Genomic DNA, 16349 nt, shown 5'->3' on the forward strand with positions numbered 1-16349 from the left:
TCATTCTCCCCTTGTACTCGGCCTTAGTGAGGCCGCAGCTGGAGTACTGTGTCCAGTTTTGGGCTCCACAATTCAAAAAGGATGTGTAGAAGCTTGAGAGAGTCCAGAGAAGAGCCACGCGCATGATCAGAGGTCAGGGAAGCAGACCCTACGATGACAGGCTGAGAGCCATGGGGATCTTTAGCCTGGAAAAGTGCAGACTCAGGGGTGATCTGATGGCCACCTATAAGTTTATCAGGGGTGACCACCAGTATCTGGGGGAACGTTTGTTCACCAGAGCGCCCCAAGGGATGACAACTAGGTCGAACGGTCATAAACTACTACAAGACCGTTTCAGGCTGGACATAAGGAAGAATTTCTTTACTGTCCGAGCCCCCAAGGTCTGGAACAGCCTGCCACCGGAGGTGGTTCAAGCGCCTTCACTGAACACCTTCAAGAGCAAACTGGATGATTATCTTGCTGGGATCCTATGACCCCAGCTGACTTCCTGCCCTTTGGGCAGGGTGCTGGACTCGATGACCTTCCGAGGTCCCTTCCAGCCCTAATGTCTATGAAATCTATGAAATCTCAAAAGCATTAAACACTCTTTGTGGCAAATACTTTCAAACGTCTTTTTGCAGGGCTTGTTTTGGGCAAGTTTTATTCAGGTAAACCTTATTTTTAAGAAAATAAAGACAAATGCACATTCTGTAATGAAATATGCTCAATATGCTGAACATTAACTTTGCATTTTAACTATATGGAGGGTAGTGCCTCACTGTCATTTCAACTAAAATAATAAGCAGAAGTTCTCAAAGCCTGCATATTAAATGTACTTAAGAATTATCCTTTCCCCCATTAACTATAAACAATCAATGCAGGGGTAGAAGATGAAAACCTGTTGTTTAAACAGTATATAATAGACACTTGAACAAGGTATATTTGAGATTCGGTGACTGGAATGTACAGTATATGCCAAACAGAATGCATTAAAAATATGAACTATCGGGAACCTTCAGCTGTCACCGACAAATGTTCCAGGTAAAACCCACTTGACATGCAGTGGAATGTATGAAGCACATTAATGACTTAATGGACCACATATAATGCAACAGAGCAGGCTTAGCTGCAATCTTACAAGGTTAAAAAGATTAAAGCAATATGAAAGGTTAAAAGCAGCCTGTGAACAACTCTAAACTCTATTTAGAATAGAGTGATAGACTAGAAGCATGCCTGATTCAAATTTAATTCCACTTTGTTTTATGAACACTTTTTTCTGGGAGCGCTACTTTGTACTGTACCTTTCACTTGTGAGTGTGACCATATCATGCTGTAAATCTCTTTGGGTATTATAGCATTCATTTTGTCTGGGGTTTTGTCCAAAGACCATATCTGAGAAGTTAGGACAGAGCCAGAGCCATCAAGGACCGTCATCCTTATAGATCTGACCCCTACTGGAATAATGGATTTTCTACCAGTAGGCCTACTGATTCTGAAGAAATCTCCACACAGAAACAAAGTGTGGGCAGTGGGTGGCTGGAGCCTTGAACCTACAAGAAGAAAGGGGACAGACTGTTTTAAAGAAAGTGATTCTCAGCTCAACTCTCTCATGCCAAAAAGAGCATAGGAAAGGAAGGCAAGGGAAACTCTGCGCAACCTAAAGGACATTGATCAAATCCAGGCATTACAGAAGCAGAAACACTAGACCTAGCAAGGACTACTTTCCTGATTCTGTTGTTTTTCAAACACCTGTAACTCTCTAGTATTTTCAAGAATTAAGTGTTTATACTTAAGAAGTTCATTTGCTAAATCTGTGTTCCTTGCTCTTCTGGTACACTGCTAATAATATGAACTCTGGAGGGGAACTCTGCATTAATTCTAACCAACAGTTTGACAGTTCTGCATAAACACAGAACAAAAACATCAAAATAAAATAATTGCAGCACAAATACAGAACTTCTTAATACAGAATGATGCTAAACGTAAGATACTGGATAATGCTTTTTAAAAAAATCTATCTTTTAATTTTGCTTATCTTCATATGAATGGAAATGTTTCACAGTATCTGACAGCTAAGTGCACAGATAAAGCATTTTCACTGCACACTCAAGTGCATTTCTTTCTCTTTTGTAAGTCCAAAATCCTATTCAAATTTCTTTACTGTGCAATGTAGGTATTAAAAGCCGACACTTGAAATTACTGCTGATGTGCGTGTTCTTAATCTGACTATCTGTCTAAAAAACCCTGATAATGTACGATGAACAGGAACATGAAGTTCTCAACATTGATATATGTCACTAAATTATATGCACTGTAATTAAGTATGAAAGTCTAAGAAAAAATACAATCTGAATGTACTACCAACTCCAGCTTCTCATAGGACTAAGAAGATATGATGCCAATTAATTCAAGTATAATTGAAATAATTTGAAATTAATAATATTGTAAATGTAACAAAGAAAGGACTTGATTACAACAAATTGTAACTAATTCTTCTCCAAAAAGTCTTATTCCAGTGACACAGCACTAGATCAAGAGCCAGAGACATTCTTGTTATCCCACTGCCTCTCTTCCCACCTTTGTGCCTGTTTTCCTTTGTTCTGTCTTGTCTATTTAGTTTGTAAGGCCTTAAGGTCATGGAGAAATTACCAGTGCATTCTAGGATCTTTACAGGACCACAAATTCTAATAAAGTGTTTATTTAAAATTAAATGAATAAGAAAAATTATTTCAGTGCTTCCTTATACTCCCTATTTGCCAATTGCAATTACCCAGGATTCTTTCATAGGTCTTTTTTTTTTTTTTTTTAATCTATTGTCGCAGAGCACCGAGGGGCCCTGCTCCTAGAGAGGAAAAACTGCTACAGGAAAAGCTCTGGCAGTGCATAGGGAGCCCTAGCGGTGGATAAGGAGCACAGCTGCGGTTTGCCAGGGCAACTGGAAGCAGCAAATGACCCACACCTGACAGCAGTCAGCTAGCTGTAAGGGGCAAGGCCTGGCTCTTATAAAGCCCAGGGCTGAGGCCAGGCTAGCAGTTCCCTGCCAGCAGCCAGAGAGACAGGAGCTCCTTCAGCCAGGATGTGGGAAGAAGCCTGATTGCAAGTACAGCTCTGGAGGCTTGAGCAATGAGGTTAAGTTATAGACAGGCGGCTTATGTTGTTACAGCCGGGTGGCTTATGTTTCAGTTGTAGCCAAGAGGCTTGAGTTTGTGTTGATGTTACACCGGTGGTTTGGGTGAGGCTATAAGGGGTTGGAGGAGGCCTCATAGGGACCCACAGTGGTGTGGGGGCCCCAGCGCCAGTGAGGGTGCAGTGGACTCAGGGGGAACCCACAGCGGCATGGGGACCCCGGCGCCAGTGAGGGTGCAGCATATGGGGTGTATAGACCCCAGCCCTAGAGAGGGGCACTTTTGAGAAGCCCTAGTGTGGGTGTGGCGAACCCTAGAGAGGGGCACTTTTTGGAGAAGCCCAAGGGTGGGTGTGGCGAGCCCCAGGAAGGGGGCAACATTTTAAGAAGCCCAAGTTGGGCACGGCGAGCCCCAGACAGGGGGCAACTTTATTGAGAAGCCCTAGCATGGGAGTTGCGAGCACCAGGAGGGGGCACTATTGAGAAGCCCCAGTACGGGCGCAGAGGAGGCCCCGAGAGAGGGCGAGGAGAGCCCCAGGATGGGGTGGCAGCGTATGTCAAGAGAGATAGTGACAGTCCAACGTCCATTCCAACTGCGAGGCTTGGGGTGTGGTATGGAGCCACACATAGCCCATAAGGTGCTCCGAAGCACCTGTTTGCAGGACAAGACCCATGAGGGGTCCAGGAGTCTACAGGACCAGAGGGTACAACGGACCGTGTCCAAGAAGACGTGAGGCAGCCTCCCAACTGATTTAAACCATCAAAGACGTGGTAGGCGAGAAATAGAGGGTGCCCTTGGGCCAACCTGGCACGGAGAGGGGGCCTTAAGGAGATCACGGCCCTCCTGTAGGACCCCACTGTGACACTATGCATGTGTTCTCTCTCCCTCATTCACCCAGTCACAAGGCTACAGCCTCAACCTTTTTTGAACTGTTTGTGATTATCCTTTACTCTCCTCAGTTTACTTTCTGCCATCTCAAATTTGCATCTTTCCCTCTAACCTGTATCTGCAAATTTCCCTTTCATTATTTCCGGTAGCAACTAAATTAATCAGTGTTTCCCTATTGAAGTTATGTTTGATTCATCATTTTTTATCTTCTATACACCCTGTTCTTCAGCTTTTACTGCTTTAAACTCTAATATTAACCAAATCCTTCCCATGTTCTTTCCATGCTGATAAAACCCTTATCCATATACCAATATTCTTCTACCTTGACTACTGCAATTTTCTCTTCCAGTGCCATCAAAAAATAGGCTTCCTTTGCTCTTAATAAAATTATTTTTAACAAGGACTTAAAGAGTGCAAAGCACAGAAAGAAGAGGGTAAAGAATACTTAGACAGGTTGGATGTGTTCAATTTGGCAGGGCCTGATGACATTCATCCTATAATGATTAAGGAATCTAGCCAAAGTCATCCTTAAACAATTAACAATTATCCTTAATACCTTATAGAAGGCAGAGGACACCCCAGAAGACTGGAGAAGGACAAACACTTTAAAAACAGAAAAAAGGAAGATCCAGAGAATTACAGACCTGTCAGTCTAACTTCAGTCCTTGGGAAGACACTAGAACACACTATTAAACAATCAGTTGGCAAATGCCTAGAAGATAATAAAGTGGTTAAAAAAGCCAGCATGGATTTGTCTGGACTAGATTGTATCAAATCAATCTAATTTCCCTTTTTGACAGGGTAACTGGCCAAGTGGGAAGGAGATAGTACGAGACATGATGGATCTTGACTTCAGTGAGGCTTCTGACAGTGTGCGATACAACATTTCCATACACAAGTTAAGGAAGTACAGTCTAGATGTAATCATCTCAAGATGGGTGCACAAGTGGCTGCAAATTAATCTTAAAGAGTAGGTGCCAAGTTTCACTGACAATCTGTGTGTTCATGTGAAGTAGAGCCTTGTAGGGATCTGTGCAGGGTCCAGTTCTTTTCAATATGTTCATTAACAACTTGAAATGATGGGAAAATGTGTCTATAAAATTTGTAGTGACACTAAATTGACAGGTACTGCAAGTTCTTGGGTGGACAGCCAGAATTCAAGATGAAATTGGAGACATGGTCTCAGTTCAACATGGTGAAATCAAATAAAGATAGATCCAAAGTGATATACCTGAGATGAACTCCAGCGCTCAAGCACAAAATTGGAACTAGCCAGCTAAATAGTGGTACTAATTCTGAGGGTTACAGTGGATCTCAAACTATATATATATATATATATATATAGCAACAATGGAATAAGGATGGAAAAAAATATATAAAACTCATTCCGGGATGCATTAAGAGGAGTTTTCTATGAAATACAGTGCAGTAGTTATTCTGTTCTACTCAGAATTGCTGAGGCCTCAGCTCAAGTACCCTATCCAGGCTTAGGCACAATATTCTAAGAGAGAGACAGACCAACAGAAGATAATCCAAATATGAGTAAGAAGAACAAGGATGGTTTAGGAAATATGACCTATGAAGACCCAAAGCACAACTGGAGTTCCAGCTAGCAAGGGAAGTGAAGGGTAACAAGAAGGGATTTTACAAGCAACATGAAGAAGGTCAGGGCAACTCTAGGTCCCTTACTGAATGGGGGAGGCAACCTACTGACAGAGGAGGAGGAAAAGGCTGAAGTACTCAATGCCTTTTCTACCTCAGTCTTCACAAGCAAGGTCAGTTCCCAGACTACTTCACTGGGCAGTAGCTTGGGGAGAAGGTAAGTAGCCCTCAGTTGTGAAAGAACAGGTTAGGGAATATTTAAATAAGTTGGACAGCTGCATTCAGATAAGTGTGGCAGTGCAGTATGTGGAAGGACAGACATGCTTGTGGTGCCACATACACCGCACATTCAGCTGTTCTTCATGCTGCCAGGAACCAGTGTGTGTGTGTGGGGGGGGGGTTGAACCCTGGCTATCCAGGGGCCAAAAAATTGCGCCAAAAAAAAGGAGAGCGGAGCACGTGGGGGCAGTGCGCACTGCTCAAAACTGGATGCTGGCCAGGCTCCAAGAGGCAGGATTGCAACTGCTGCAGCCCCAGGAGGCACCCAGCACCCCAGGTAAGGCTGCTAGGTCCAGCCTGGTGCTGGCCCCAGCTTCCCCTACCCCACCCAGGGTAACCTGCCGTGTGCCAGAGGGCGTGTGTCACAGCATTCCCTGGGGACAACAAGCAGCGGCACAAGGTGCACCACTGTTAGTTGCCCCCGGGGAACAAAATGCCTATGCTCATGTGGATGCAGCTGGTGTGTGCAAGTCCAGGGGGCTGGATGTAATGCACCCAAAGGTGCTGAAGGAGTTGGCCGATACGATTGCAGAGCCTCTGGCCTATATCTTTGAAAACTCATGGCAATCAGGGGGGGTCAGAAATGATTGGAAAAGGGCAAATATAGTGTCCGTTTTTAGAAAGGGAAGAAAGGGGTTCAAGAAAACTACAGCCAATCTGCCTCACCTCAGTCCCCAGAAAAATCTTGGAGCAGGTGCTCAAGGAATCCATTTCTAAGCACTTGGAGGAGAAGAAAGTGATCAGGAACAGTCATCATGGATTCACCTAGGGCAAGTCATACCTGACCAACCTGATTGTCTTCTATGATTAGATGACTGGCTCTGTGGTTGTGGGGAAAGCTGTGGATGTGATATACCTTGACATCAGCGAAGGTTTTGATACGGTCTCCCACAGCATTCTTGCAAGCAAGCTAAGGAAGTATGGGTTGGATGAATGCACTGTACGGTGGATAACAAGCTGGCTTGATCACTGGGCTCAATGGGCAGTGATTAATGGCTCAATGTCTAGTTGGCAGTTGGTATCAAGTGGAGTGCCCCAGGGGGTCAGTCCTGGGGCCAGTTTTGTTCAATATCTTAATTAACCACCTGGAAAATGGAATGGAGTGCACCTTCATCAAGTTCATAGATGACATCAAGCTAGGGGCAGTAGTAGAAAAGCTGGAGGGAAGGGCTAGAATTTGAAGAGACCTAGAAAAATTAGAAATTTGGGCCAATATAAATCTATTGAGGTTCAACAAGGACAAGTAAAAAGTCCTGCACTTAGGGTGGAAGACTCCTATGCACCGGTACAGGCTTAGGACCCACTGGCTAAGCAGCAGCTCTGCAGAAAACAACCAGAGGGTTACAATGGACAATAAGATGGATGTGAGTCAGCAGCGTGCCCTTGTTGCCAAGAAGGGTAACAGCACAGTGAGCTGCATTAGTAGGAGTGTTGCTATCAGACTGAAAGAAGTAATTACTCCCGTCTATTCTGAACCGGTAAGGCCACATCTAGAGAACTCTGACCAGTTTTGGGCCCACCACTACAGAAAGGATATGGACAAGTTGGAGAGAGTCCAGCAGAGGGCAACAAAACTGATTAAGAGCCTGGGACACCTGACTTCTGATGAAAGGTTGAGGTACCTGGGTTTATTAACTGAGGAGTGATTTGATAGCAGCCTTTAACTGCCCAAAAAGGTGGTTGTAAAGAAGACGGAGTTACACTGTTCTCAGTGGTGGCACATGATAAAACAAGAAGCAATGGTCTCAAGTTGCAAGGGAGGTTCACGTTGGATATTAGGAAGACAAACATTCTCACTAGCAGGGTGGCGAAACATTGGAACGGGTTACCTAGAGAGGTGGTGGAATCTCTATCTTTGGAGGATTTTAAGGCCTGGCTCGAGAGAGCCCTGGCTGGAATGATCTAGTAGGGGATGGTCTTGCTTTAAGGAGCAGGTTGGAATAGATGACCTCCTGGGGTCCCTTCCAACCCTAATTTTCTGTGATTCTATAAGAAAGGCTGAAGGAAATGAGTGTTAATCTTGAAGAAAGATGCCTGAAGGGAAACATGATAACAGTCTTCTAATATGCAAAAAAAAATAAAAAAAATATAAAGGGAATGTGATCCTATGTGTTCTCAATGGCCACTGAAGGAAAGACAAGAAAAATTAGCTAAACTTAGCAAAAATTAATTAAAATATATAAAGTTGTCTATTGATGAAGGTTGTGAAACATTTGAACAGACTGCCAAGGGATTTTTCAGAATCAGCCTTCGTTCGCAATTTCTGAGAACAAGGTAGACAAACATCTATTGCAGATATACTTGATCATGCCTTGGTGAATAGGTTGGGCCTAGATGATCCTGAGGTCCCTTTAAGTCCTACATTACTATGACTCTGTGATTTTGTACCTGGATCCATTCAGAATGCACTGGAAGCAATGGGTAACTTGATATGGCACGGGTGTCTGCTTACATATGGCTAGACTGTAGCTGCTAGAAGAATTAGCTGGAAAAAAACCAGCAACTTAAGGCATGTTTAGACATATTTATGACTTGCCTGAATAAGCTATTTTACATTTAAAAACGAAAATATGAAAAAAAATATGCTTCACAGTTGGGTTAATGTTGTGGGAACAGCCTGATCTAGGGATGTAGTATGTTTCTAATTTTGTTTTCAGTAAATCCATTTTTTTTAAATGGGAAGCACAGACCCTATAATCTCTCTTGCTTTGAGGTTTTTGAGTAAGCTCTTTGATTGTGGACCTATACTAAAAGTCCAAGACATGTCTGCCTACCTGTCTTCATTCAGCTTAAATTTCCTGATGTGGAGCTTTTTTGCCTGCAAAGCTTATAGTTTAGGCAAATAAATAGGACATCTTTTAATGGATGATCCTTTAAAAGCACCAAACAAAAGGTGCATATGAATGTGTATTGCTGGAGGGTAGGGGTCCTAACACAAGAAAAGCTGCCTATTTCAAAGTTGATAACTTTGCAGCCAAATAAATAATAGGTTAAATGCATACGCGACTGGTAGGGGGGGCATGTGCCCCTGCCCCCCCTGAGCTTGGCCGCTGCCGGCTTCTGCAGGCGGTCACCCGGACAGTTGCCGCTCGCCACCCTGCCACCGCCAGCTTCTGCAGGCAATCGCTACTTGGCACCCCGCCACTGCTGCCCACAAACTGTGCCCTCCAGTCTCAGGAGGCACCTGCCTCCCATGGTTAAATGTATGTAAAAAGATGGCTAATGCTCCAAAATCTACAAAATTCAGGTCTAAAAGTTCTAGCTCAGAATGTTTTTGTTTTAATTGGGTGTGGGAAAAATAATTCAGAATTGTTTCACTCATCTATTTGTTTCAACTTTCCCTATCCCAATGCTCCTAAGAACAGGATTGCTGTGATCAAGTATACAACATTTCTGTTCAGGAAGATTTTGATTTAGATAGTTTAGAGATACCAGAAAAATGGTTTTGAAGGTAAGCTTGAATTCAGCCATCATTACTGCAAAAATAACTATTACCTTCTGTTCTTTCTATCAAGCGTCACACTGTGTCACACAATAAGTGTCTTACACATATACCCATGGTGTGTGTTTGCCCTCTGGAAGGCTTCAAGATGAGAGGAATTCTGTAAATGCAGCATTATCTAATTAAGTTGAAACTATGTGGATCTAAGTAAATATTTCAAGCAAGGGAAGCTGAATCTGTGGCCTTAACATATTAGGCAAATATCTACATCCTTCTACTTTGATCTTAAAATGAAAATACACAAGTCCAAATTTTGATCATGCTCTATTAATGTTATATATCCATAGTTATAATACATAACATACTAGATTTTATAAATTGCTTTTGTCATTTCATTGAGCATAGTTTACTTCTAATGAAGCATTTCAACATAATCATGGTTAAAGAGGGGAAACTTATTTCTGTAACTTGATATCAAGAGTCCATAAGTTTCATGCATTAATAAATCTCATGTGTGTTTCTGGCTCCAGCATAAAAGTGGTGGGATGTATTTGGGGCTAGGGACAGAACTAACACATAAACTGGTATAACTGATCGGAAACTGGTTAAGAGCTGTAACACAACAGAAATTCAATACACATAAAACATTTTCAAAATGGCCAAACCCAGTTTAAGGTAAACCTGGATGGATGTGGTATCATACTTAACTGATTTAGGTCAAACTGGTTTACTGAACTTCTGTCCTGAATTCCCTCCAGATTCAAGTTAACTCACAGCCCCCAGCATCACAGGGTGCTTTGCACCTCCCCTACAAACCCTCCCCCTGCCACCTTACAGGGTGAGAGAGGTTAGGCTTGGGCCAAACTGTCTACTCCAGCCAAGCAAGAAGGCATGCTCTAGTGTGACCTGGCTCCTGGCCTGGGCCACTGCAGGCATGTGGCTGCATTTCTGGAATAAAAATTAATGGCTGTTCACTTGCTTATCAATTCAATCTATGAAGCTTATACTAACCTACAAAAATTGAATTGATTCAGCCTCAGGCTTTTTGACTGGTGCACTTAGACTGGGAGTTGAGAAGACAACAAATCAAATGAATGACTTAGTTCATAAGTAAGGATCTATAGAATTTGAGGCGGCTGACTCATGATATTGTGGTTCAAGCATAGCCATCTCCTGGGACGGGTGGGACTTCTGGGACTCCTTGGCCAATCAGAGCCAAAGGGGGGGGGGGGGGGGAAGCCGCTGCTCTGGCATGATATCTCCCCTCTCCCTTCCACTGAGCTTCAGGACACCAGGGCTTCCTGCTGTGTTCCATTTTTGCAGTCCTCTTCCCCGCTCACCCTGCCACTTGCTCCTGAGACATTTTTGTGTTTTTTCATGGGGACCAGGGTTTTTCCACAGGGGACCTATCAATTTTGCAGTTTCTGTGAAAATCACAAACTAGGTAGGTCTCTATTCAAAAGACAGGCCAATTGTTCAACTCTTCATCTTAATTAAGGTGTAATCACCTCATAAAGCAACCTGGCCTTTCCGGATTCACTATGCACATTTTTATATCCAAAAAATTAAAGTTTAATTCAAATATAGCTCTATTTAACCTTTTTACAGGTTACTAGTTTTCTAAAATTATTCCTGACCTCCCCAATTTCAGCTGGATTTTTTTTATGATGAGACAAAACATGGACATGGACAAGCATTACATTTATAGCCGGAGAAATCCCACTAGACACTAGGAGCATGCCGGCATTTGTGCAGTTTCTCCTGAGGAAAAATGTTAGATCTAGGAGAAAGTTCTTCTTTCAATGATGAAAACTGCACTACCTGCAGGAACAAACATCTACACACTTCCCCACTGGTCCCTGGGAAGAGTTAAGCAGATGATGCTCCCTGCTCTTTGCCAGGCTGGATGACCTTCTGGGGAAGGTGCAGAGCCTCTCCCTGATACTCCATTCCTTCAGAAGGGAGTGATCCTGGTGGTCTGGGGAAGGCACAGGAAACTTTTACCTGACATTCTGCTTCTCCTATATACTGGGAAGAGTCAAGCAGCAGCTGCTTCCCATTTTTTTTCCTAGACTGGGATCACCCCAGTGCAGGAAGCAGGGAAGAGGAACTGGCTGCAGGCTAGAACATCTGTACATTCCCTCTTCGGAAAAAAAATTGGGAAATTTTCAGGGCTAGAAATTTGCAGAGCTAGAATTTAATGCCTGTCCATATACTATGTATGCTTTTCCAGTGCAGGCATGAAAGTCATCCAAAATAAACAAATCATTTAGATTGCTTTGCAAACTTCCCTTGCATTTTCTATCATGAGACCATTAGCAAGCATTTTTACTTTCAGGTATTTTGAGATCTCTTTGGGCAAACATCTTATAAACTTTCAGTTGTGCAATTCCTCTCTTAAAATGGAAGACATTAGTGAGAGAGAATTGTAAACATTTTCTTCTCTCATCATTCATAGGCCACATTTACCATCATTTGAAATTCAAACAGCAAAGCATAAACCAGGGGGACAGTGACCAACAAATAATAGAATTCATCATAAGGTGTAGAGTGGGTAAGGTAACTAGTAGGGTGGAAGTGCTAGACTTTAGAAAGGCTGACTTCAGCAAACCCGGGCGTTTAGTCAATGGCACACTGCAGAGTAAGAGATTTGGCAAGATGGGAGCCCAGGAAGGATGGCTGTGCCTTAACGAAATGATCCTTTGGGCACAGAGGGAGACAATCCCAATGCGGGGGAAAAGGGGGGAAGGGGCCAAGAGGCTTCCTTGGCTGACCAAAGAAATCCAGGCAACCTAAGGACAAAAGGGGGGCATATAAGCAGTGGAAAAAGGGAGAGATTACTAAAGAGGATATAGTTCAGCTCTTTAGTTCACAGTTGTAGGGAGGCAGTTAGAAAGGCCAAAGCTACTATGGAGCTGAGGATGGCATCCCAAGTTAAGGATAACAAAAAATTGTTTTTCAGATATATAGGGAGTAAAAGGAAGGCCCAGGGTAGAATAGGACCACTACTGAATGGGGAAAAGCAATTGGTGACAGAGGGGGGACAAGGCTGAACTCCTCAATGAGTTCTTTGCCACAGTGTTCCTAAACGAGGGGCAAGACAAGTCTCACAATGGGATCGCAGAGAGGCAACAGCAGGGCGCCAGACTACCAAGCGTTGACCCTGAGATGTTGCAGAATCACTTGGAAGGACTGGACGCATTTAAGTCGGCAGGCCCGGATGAGCTCCATCCGAGGGTACTGAAGGCACTGGCTTATGTCACTGCACAGCCACTGGCAAGAATATTTGAGCGCTTGTGGCACACGGGCCAGGTCCCAGAGGACTGGAAAAGGGCCAGTGTGGTCCCTATTTTCAAGAAGGGGAGGAAGGAGGTCCCAGGCAACTATAGGTCAGTCGGTCTCACCTCCATCCTTAGCAAAGTCTTTGAAAAGATTATTAAGGCTCATATATGTTAGTGCCCAGCAGGAAAAATGATGCTGAGGGGAAACAAGCACAGGTTCATAGCAGGTAGATCATGCCTGACTAATCTAGTCTCTTTTTATGACCAGGTTACAAAACACCTGGACGCAGCAGTTGACATCGTTTACTTAGACTTCAGGAAGGCCTTCGATACGGTATCCCACCCCATACTGGTGAACAAATTTAGAGGCTGTGACTTGGATGATTACACAGTCCAGTGGGTGGCAAATTGGCTAGAGGGTCGTACCCAGGGAGTGGTAGTGGATGGGTCGGTATCGATGGAAGGATGTGGGCAGTGGGGTCCTGCAGGAACCGGTCCTTGGACTAATATTCTTCAATGTCTTCATCAGTGACTTGGACGAGGGAGTGAAGTGTACTCTGTCCAAGTTTGTGGATGACACAAAACTGTGGGGAGAAGTGGACACACCAGAGGGCAGGGAACAACTACAGGCAGACCTGGACAGGTTGGACAAATGGACAGAAAACAACAGAATGCGATATAACAAGGAGAAATGCAAAGTGCTGCAGCTAGGGAGGAAAAATGTCCAGTACATCTACTGCCTAGGAAATGACCTGCTCGGTAGCACAGAAGCGGAAAGGGATGAACACGATGAACATGAGTCATCAGTATGACGAAGTCATCAGAAAAGCTAACTGCACTTTATTGTGCATCAGCAGATGCATGATAAACAGAACCAAGGAGGTGATATTTCACTTCTATTGGGCACTGGTCAGACCGCAGTTGGAATACTGTGTGCAGTTTTGGGCACCACACTTCAAGAGGGATGTGGATAACCTGGTAAGGGTCCAGAGAAGGGCCACTTGTATGGTTAAGGGCTTGCAGGCCAAGCCCTATGAGGAGAGACTAGGGCACCTGGACCTCTTCAGCCTCCACAAGAGAAGGTTGAGTGGTGGCCTTGTGGCTGCCTATAAATTCATCATGGGGGCGCAGAAGGGAATTGGTGAGGCTTTACTCACCAAGGCGCCCCTGGGGATCACAAGAAATAATGGCCATAAACTAGCAGGGAGCAGATTTAGACTGGACATTAGGAGGAACTTCTTCATAGTTAGAGTGGCCAAAATCTGGAATGGGCTCCCAAGGGAGGTGGTGCTCTCCCTTACCCTGGGGGTCTTCAAGAGGAGGTTGGATAGGCATCTGGCTGGGGTTACGGTCATCTGAACCCAGCACTCTTTTCTGCCTATGCAGGGGGTCGGACTCGATGATCTATTGAGGTCCCTTCCGACCCTAACATCTATGAATCTATGAAACTAAACATATAGCAGTTACATAATGATTCTATGAGGGCTGTCCTATAATCCTCCTTAACATGAATTCCATTCCATGGGCTGCTATGAAAAGTACTGATCAAGAACTACCAAAAACCCACAAAAGTTTGATGATGAATCACCATCTCCCATTGTCTTCATCCAATCCAAGTCCCCCCCATTAAAGCAAGACTGCCTGGCTGGCAGCCAAGGAGCAGTTCACATGCAGATCCCCATGCTCCCACCTGGCTTCTATCATCCCCATTATTCCAGCTGTTGCAGTGGCAGCAGCCGGGGCCTTTGGGGAAGGATAGCATGGCAGGAGGCACAGAGAGCTTCCTGCCTGCAGAAGGGGGTAGGAGGAGAATCACTCACTTGGTGGTGGTAGCATGGTAGTGGTGGCAGTAGCAGCAGGGACAGCCTGTAACACTGGGGAGAGGGAAGGAGTGGGTTCATGCTGCTCACACAGCAGTCGTAGGGGGTGAAGATGGAATTGCTTGACCAGGGGTGGCAGCAAGGATGGGGAAGAAGGAGGGAGAGGGGAGAATTCCTTGCAAGGTGGTATAAGTGGGGCGGCTTATTCAGTGCAGTGGGAAGGTGAGAGAAGTAGGGTTCTGCATGTGGCTGGCATCCCAGGGAGCCTTTGTAGCCTGCAGCACGCAGTTCCTGTGGTGTGCAGCCTGGGGCCCCAAAACTTTGTAATGTGCAACCCTTGGAATTTGGACAGCCCTACATTAAAGGACTGAAATACAGTGTCAGTGCTTTGCCAGCTAGCGTTAAATGCCCATCATGATGTAGTTTCTAATTCTTTAATATTGTATTGCCATTCCCTTACTTCATTTATCATCATCTTTCAACTTTACCCTTTCAGATACTTATAAGGCAAATAATGACCCTATCTTAGTCATAACTCAGCCAGACTTCGCACATTTTATCACCATTAATCTTCCCTCATAATTTAGCCTATTCATCCTCTAATCATTTTCACTGTTCTTCTCCAAACTCCTTCTAGTCTACCAATCTCTTTCTGATTATTAGGGATGGTGAAGCAAATGCATAAGATGCAATGAGATTAAAAGGATTTCACTCATCTTGTTCTCAATTGTTCTTCCTCTGTAAAAACAGACATCATCTGCATCCAAAACCAAGCTGGACTCCTATTTTACTGCAGTATCTTATGATGTCACCAAGGACTATGGGGCAAAAACAGAATCATGAACCTAGTTATTAGTCTACTTAAAAGAGGGTATTTTTCATTGTTTTAAAGTTGATTTATCAGAGATTTTTAAGTCTAACGGAGCTGCATTTAGTTTTCACTCATACTGGTGCAGTTAGCAAGATGGTAACAAAGGTTGTGTCAACACTATGACACAGTGGTACAATATGCTTTAGTCTGTACATGTTGGTGATCCTATATTTCTAAGGAAACGATATCTGTTCCTATCTGCAAAGGCAAAACCAATCCTAATCCATGTTGTTTTATAGGTAAATCCTGTATGTCTTACAATTTCCTTTACTTGATTGTAACGATGGATGCTTACACAGCTTACATTTTTTGTGCGACTGAGCCCCTGAAAGTGCTCTACAGCTATGACATAACATATGTGCACAGCTGTAGAGTGCTTTTAAAATGGCCAATTGTGCGAAAAATTATCCCTGGACAAAAGAGGTAATAGATGAAGGTGCTCTAAAGCAGAGTGCCTTAGGGAAGTTGTGTTTCCTCCAGGATCTATTTTTCACATGGGGCTGCCAGTGGGGAACGGACCACGAAACTGCTGGCTGCTTTGCCATGGCTGCAGCTGGTGGGGAGTGGGGACAGGGTGGAAGAGAGCACCCTTGCCTTGAGGGCCTCTTGCCTTGCCTTGTGGTACTTGGCTGCGGTATTGGAGGGAGTCAGGCCAGGCCTGCAAGGTGAGGGGTGGCTCCCTTCTTCCACCCCTCACCCAGGCTTCTTGACAGTGGTAGCACAGAGCTGCTGGCTGGTTTGGTGTGGCTGGAGCGTGCGGGTGGGGGGGGGTGGCGGGAAGGTCAGGCTGTTGGGGAAGAGGGCAGGGTGGAAGAGAGCCCCTTTACCTCACAGGTCCAGGTTGGCTTACCCCAATACCCAAACCAGGGTAGCTGGGGAGGTTTGCAAGGCAAGGGGGCTCTGTTCCATCCTGCTTTACTCCCTCCCTGAGCTGCAGCTGTGGCAAATCAGCCAGCAGCTCTCTGCTGGCTGCTCCCTCCCTCCCTCCCCCTTGCTGACAGGCACAGAGTGGAGGGAGAGCAGGAACTGGGGGGACGGGAGGGTCAGCAGCCTCCTCGGAAG

The 16349-nt window shown here is 44.6% G+C and overlaps 1 protein-coding gene across 4 annotated transcripts in view; it reads right to left on the bottom strand.

The window, feature by feature from the left end:
* APP (amyloid beta precursor protein) overlaps positions 1 to 16349 on the bottom strand; it is a 312221-nt gene that overhangs the window by 163161 nt on the left and 132711 nt on the right. The window lies entirely within an intron of this gene.

This window comes from Alligator sinensis, unplaced genomic scaffold, assembly GCF_000455745.1.
Source record: "Alligator sinensis unplaced genomic scaffold, ASM45574v1 scaffold1151_1, whole genome shotgun sequence".
Lineage (NCBI taxonomy): Eukaryota > Metazoa > Chordata > Crocodylia > Alligatoridae > Alligator > Alligator sinensis.